This window comes from Prunus mume, linkage group LG5 (assembly GCF_029339155.1).
Source record: "Prunus mume cultivar Tortuosa linkage group LG5, ASM2933915v1, whole genome shotgun sequence".
Taxonomy (NCBI): Eukaryota; Viridiplantae; Streptophyta; class Magnoliopsida; order Rosales; family Rosaceae; genus Prunus; species Prunus mume.
The window spans coordinates 1,266,904-1,273,083 of NC_142702.1; the positions used below are offsets into that span (position 1 = coordinate 1,266,904).

At 33.0% G+C, this 6,180-nt stretch overlaps 1 long non-coding RNA gene across 1 annotated transcript; it reads left to right on the top strand.

Annotated features, from left to right (window-relative positions):
- Window positions 1-202: 202 nt before the first annotated feature.
- Window positions 203-803, top strand: LOC148916596 (uncharacterized). Its single transcript, XR_016126682.1, has 3 exons — window positions 203-303; window positions 384-436; window positions 551-803. It is a non-coding gene; the product is annotated as an uncharacterized LOC148916596 (long non-coding RNA).
- The last annotated feature ends 5,377 nt before the right edge of the window (window positions 804-6,180 follow it).

Genomic DNA, 6,180 nt, shown 5'->3' on the forward strand with positions numbered 1-6,180 from the left:
AATCGCTCTGTCATCTGGCAGAGATATGGTGAAATAAGCAAGCAAAGACTTGATCGTGCAATCCTTACCTTCTTTTTCTTTCAACATTTTCGGAAGTCTTATGTGGGTGATCAGGCCATGCATTCTTCAAAGGTAATTGATTTTTCCCTTCCATTCTGTAAAGTTATGTTAACATTGCGCTTGAAGCTTCTCCATTTGTTGCAGCAGTTATATGCCCGCCTTTCTGAACTTCTTCGACTTCATGATCATCTTTTAATGTTAAATGCAGGCAAGATTGCTACAAACCTGAAATGTTATACTGAGGTGAAATAGTTTTTATCCTATGCTTATGTTAGATACTTTTCTTTATTCTGTTTTTCATTTTAATCCTTGCCTATTCTCAGAGTGAGGAGGTCATTGGTCACACCCTGAGTTTATTTTTGGAGCTGGCATCTGGGTTGGTTGTTATTTCAGTATTTGGTTTAGAGCATTGGAGTTGCTTGTTGATTTAAGAGAACCTCATTTCCCTTAATGGTGCTTACTTAATGTACCACTATAATTCTTTTGGCAGATACATGACTGGAAAGCTACTTTTGAAGTTGGATACTGTCAAATTTATAGTTGCCAATCACACTGACCGGATCTGAGATGTCTTTCTTTTACATTTACAGCTTTAATTTGAAAATCTTTAGTCTCTTGTCTGAAAATTTCTCATCCTGAATGCCTCTTTTCATAGGGAGCACTTCCCATTTCTAGAGGAGTAGATGTTCTAGCAGCAGAACAACTTTCGATTACACAATTGGGTGGCTAATATTCATGGAAGACAGCCCTGTGAAATTCAAATCTTACAAAAAATTGCTCTCTCTCAAGTCTTTCGATTAATATTATACCCAAGTTGGACCTGAAGGATAACCTTGCCGCAGAGGACAAAATAAGTACACCCGCCCGCTATACTATTTTTTTTTTTTTTGTTGAAAAAGAGCGTGTATAGCCACCCGGCTATACTATTTACAGGAAAAACAATAAAAACTCAGTACAGCCGACCAACTATACTATTTTTACCAAAAAAATAATAATAACAATAAGAACAACGGAGTATAGCTGTGAGGCTATACTATTTATGCACGTAAAAAAGAGGACCCCCTTGCGATGACGCTCCCATGTGTCGAATGGGTATAGCCGCCCGCCTATACCCCCTTGCGGGTATAGCCGCATGGCCTATTAGAAGTAGAAGGCGCTCTGGTGGGATCCTCACGGACATGAAAAGATTGCAGTCAGTTTCACAATGATCGAGTGACATTGCTTCTTCGGCCCGAACCAAGTATTTTACGATTAAGAAGCAACTGTCTCTTGTACAGATTGTGTATTAATTTGTTATAACTAAAGTATACTTTATTCTCGGATGGATCTTGTAGGATTCCTAAGAAGCATCTTCCTTTTGTGACAAACATCATATTACGGTTCCTAAGATGGGTAAGGAATACCTAATTCCTCGAAGATCAAGACGTAATGCTCCAATCAAGACAACAGTCATCATTGTCGTGTGAAGATCTTTCTTCATGTAATTGATGGGCAACTTGCAAAATTAAATGATCATTTCAATGAGGTAAATATTGCGCTACTTACATGTTTGGCATGCTTGAGTCTGAAGAATTCATTTGTGGCTTTTGACAATCAAAAGCTCTAGTTCATGTTGCTCAATTTTATCCTCAAGAATTTCCCGATAGAGGTTAATTGATGCTTGAAGATCAACTTGGAGCTTATGTTCATCATATGCATTACAGTAGTGATTTTTAATGTTGCGTACCAATGCTGTAAAGTATGCTTTAATTGGGCTGATGAGAGAAATTAGAGGAATTACCATGGCCACAAATAGGTAAGTACTTCTTCAGTTTCTAAATTGAATGCGTAACATAATATTTTTCTTAGGCTCTTCTCTTTGAATATCTTCAGTCGCAGAACTTATGGGCTTATATTTGATTGGTTGTACCCTGCACACATGGCGCTACCACTACTACATTTTACACTTTGCGCGACGAAGAGAATTTTGTCGCATAAAATACATTGTAGTCGCACAAATTTCAGCGCGACAGAAACTTCGTGCAGAATCGTGAAGAAAGACTTTGTGCGACCAAGTTTTTTCATTGGTCGCGCAAAGTGACTTTGAGCAACGAAAAAATATTGGTCGCCCAAGTTTTGCACGACGAAATACATTGGTTGCGCCAAGTTTTGCGCGACGAAAAACATTGGTCGCAAGAAAGTCTTAAAAAATTATTCCCCGTCCCATTTTTGGTACCCCAAAATTTTTAGAGTTTTGTGCGACGAATACTTACGTCGCGCAAATATTTGCGCGAAGAAATATTTTTTGTGTTTTAAAATTTTTTAATTAAAATAAACTAATTTAATAGTTTGCGCGACGAAATATTTTGTCGCACAAGGTTTTTGACTTTTTGTTTTATTATTTCTTTAATATTAATTTTTTTGAATGTTTAGTGTTTAAATTTAATTTAATTGTATGATTTTTTTAATTACTTTAATTTACGTTGATATTAATTTAATTATATTAATTTTTTCAAATTTTTACTTTTTAAATTTTTTAATTACTTTAATTTAAATTGACATATTCAAAATAAAATTACATATGAAAAAAGTGATCAAATTATCCAATAAAGATATATATATATAATATTCAAAATGTACACATAAATTAACAAAGTACAATAATAAAATCCTAATACAAGTGTATTGTGGTGATAGTGGCGGAGAATATGTTTTGATAGCTTCCTAATCCTCAACTTTAGCCGTCAAAGTCTCGATGATTCCCTACAAAAAAAAAAAAACAAATATAGTCAAATAACAACAAAAAAAAAAAGGCATAATCTCCCCTAAAATTGTTATACCACAAATCCAACCCAGATTACAATCCTTCCCCTTTACTCAAACCCAAACCCCACACAAACTCAAAACTAACTCCAAAAACACATATTAGTGAAAAAAATTTAAAATTTGGAGAGAATATACCTTTTGGCAAGATTGTGAGTGAGTGAGAATGAGAGGGAGATGTGAGTGTGAGAGAATTAGAGAAGATAGTAATAGAGAGATGAGAGAGTGAGTGAGGGTGAGAGATAGTAAAAAGAGAGATGAGAGAGTGAGTGAGATGAGTGAGTGTGAGAGAAAAGGTGGGATTTGGGGAGAGGGAAAGAGAGAGGAGAGGTAAGAGTAGAGAAAGACATTGAGAAAATGGTGGAGGAGTTATTTTGGTTTTAAAAACCATATTACTTTGCGCGACGAAAAATATTGTTGGTCATGCAAAGTTTTGCGCAACGAAAAATATTGGAATATTGGTCGTGCAAAGTTTTGCGCAACGAAATATATTGGTCACGCAAAGTTTTGCACAACGAATATTGAAATATTGGTCTCGCAAAGTCTAAAAAAAATTCATGCATCCCATTTTTGGTACCTGCCCAAATTTTTAAATTTTTGCACAACAAAAAATACATATTGGTCGCGCAAAGTCTAAAAAAATTATATATAAAAATTCTAGCGTCCCATTTTTGGTACCCGCCCAAATTTTTAGAGTTTTGCGCGACGAACTGTTGGTCACGCAAACTTTTGAGAGACAAAAAATTGGTTCGTAGCACAATATTTATAAAAATAATTGTTCTAAATAATAAAAAATAAAATAATTTTATTTTACGATTTAAAATATAAATAAGGTTAAAGCTACTTAATAAATATATATACTATTCAATTTCTTAAGTGTTATATGTACAAAATAAATAAATTTAAAGCTACTTAATAAATAAATATATATATACACACACACACACACACACACACAATTCAACGATCCAATCGTCAGACTTGTTTGTATATACTTCAAGATTGTATACCCCAAAAATCGCAAAAAACAAACATTCAGATATCTAGTAACGGGACAAAACTTTTTGATGGTTATAAATGAAAAATCACGATTTAACGGTTATTTTAACTCCGATTTTAATGATTTTTTTACAACTACACTCCTTGACCCTATATGAATACAATGACTGAATTTGATTTTCAATTTAAAATATTCACACTAGTGGATACCATAAAATCTTATATTATATTTAACGAAAGTATTAAATAAACTTTTAATTGTTAGTGAATATATTGTTTTGATGGCATACGCATTCTACGAAACTAGTTTCAACAATCCAACCATCAAACTTGTTTGCTTATACTTCGAGATCATATACGCCAAAAATTGGAAAAAATAAACGTTCAGAGATCAAGTAACAGGACAAAAAATTTCGACAGTTATAAATGAAAAATCATGATTTAACAGTTATTTTAACTCCGATTTTGATGATTTTTTTACGGCTACACTCCTTGACCCTATATGAATACAATGATTGAATTTGATCTTTAATTTAAAATATTTACACTAGTGGATACCACAAAATCTTATATTATATTTAACGAAAGTATAAATAAACTCTTAATTGTTAGTGAATATATTGTTTTGATGGCATACGCATTCTACGAAACTAGTTTCAACTATCCAACCATCAAACTTGTTTGTTTATATTTCGAGATCATATATGCCCAAAAAAAAAAAAAAACATTCAGAGATCAAGTAACGGGACAAAACTTTTCGACAGTTATAAATGAAAAATCATGATTTAATGGTTATTTTAATTCCGATTTTGATGATTTTTTACATCTACACTCCTTGACCATATATGAATACAATGACTGAATTTGATCTTGAATTTAAAATATTTACAGTAGTGGATACCACAAAATCTTATGTTATATTTAACGAAAGTATAAATAAACTCTTAATTGTTAGTGAATATGTTGTTTTGATGGCATACACATTCATCAAAACTAGTTTCAACAATCCAACCATCAAACTTGTTTGTTTATACTTCGAGATCATATACGTCAAAAATTGGAAAAAATAAACATTCAGAGATCAAGTAATGGGACAAAACTTTCCGATGGTTATAAATGAAAAATCACGATTTAACGGTTATTTTAACTCCGATTTTGGTGATTTTTTATAGCTACACTCCTTGACCCTATATGAATACAATAAACTAATTCGATCGTCAATTTAAAATATATATTTTCTAACAAAAACCCAATCCAAACAACAATAATATATTTTTCTAACAAAAATCTGATCCTGATCTAAAATAATAAATTTAAAGCTACTTAATAAATATATATACCGTTTAATTTCTTAAGTGTTATGCATACAAAATAAAAAAGAAAAATAAATTGGTTTAGGCGACAAATTATTTTTCGTTGCGCAAAATTTGGTCGCGCAAGACTTTGAGTGACAATGTATTGTACTTTGCGCGTGAATTATTTTTTGTCGTGCAAGACTTTAAGCGACGAATAATTTTTCGTCGTGCAAGGGTTTTTTTTTACTAGTGTACATGGACGCAGAAGAAAATAATATTGCTGTAATTGCTCGTCTCAATATGAGGCCACCAAAGTTTGTTTATATTTTAATTACTTACTTGACTCACAAAAATACCCTAGAAGGTAAAACAGTAAAAATAATATCAATAAAGATAGAAGACAGCACAAAGGCTATAGCTCAGTTAGGTAGAGCAGCACCTCGGGCGGTTTGATAACCTGCTACTAATTCTTCTTCTGTGTTTCCAACAGATGCATTGCTCTTGCTTTTGCTATGAAGTCAAAAATTTCATTCGATAAATATCACTTGTCCAGGTGTGTTTAGCGCCTGGTCGCTGGAAATAATCATCTGGATAAACTTGTGTGTTTATAGCGCCAAGATTGGTGACATCTGTACCATATTTGAAAGGCGATGCACCCACCTTGCTTGATAAACTTGTGCCTAAAATTACTGAAGGTTTCATCACATCAAGATTTAATTCCGTTCAGGTATACTGTATACACCAAAAGCTTTTCTGGGTCAATATTATAATGTCACTTTCAAAGTTGAGACAACACTCTCTTTTTCTTCTATTACTATTTACATGGATCGCCAGAGCATTACACGTTAATTAGCACACACATTAAATAAGCAATCTCACTTGTATTTACACTGTTCATACGCATTGAGGCGGGTTTATTGGGTTATTCCTCAGTCACCTTCTTTCTAGAAGGTATGTCTTGTTGCAGTGGAAATAAGGCAAGAATTTTGTGGAATTACGCTGTGCTAGCCGTCTTTTGGGTACT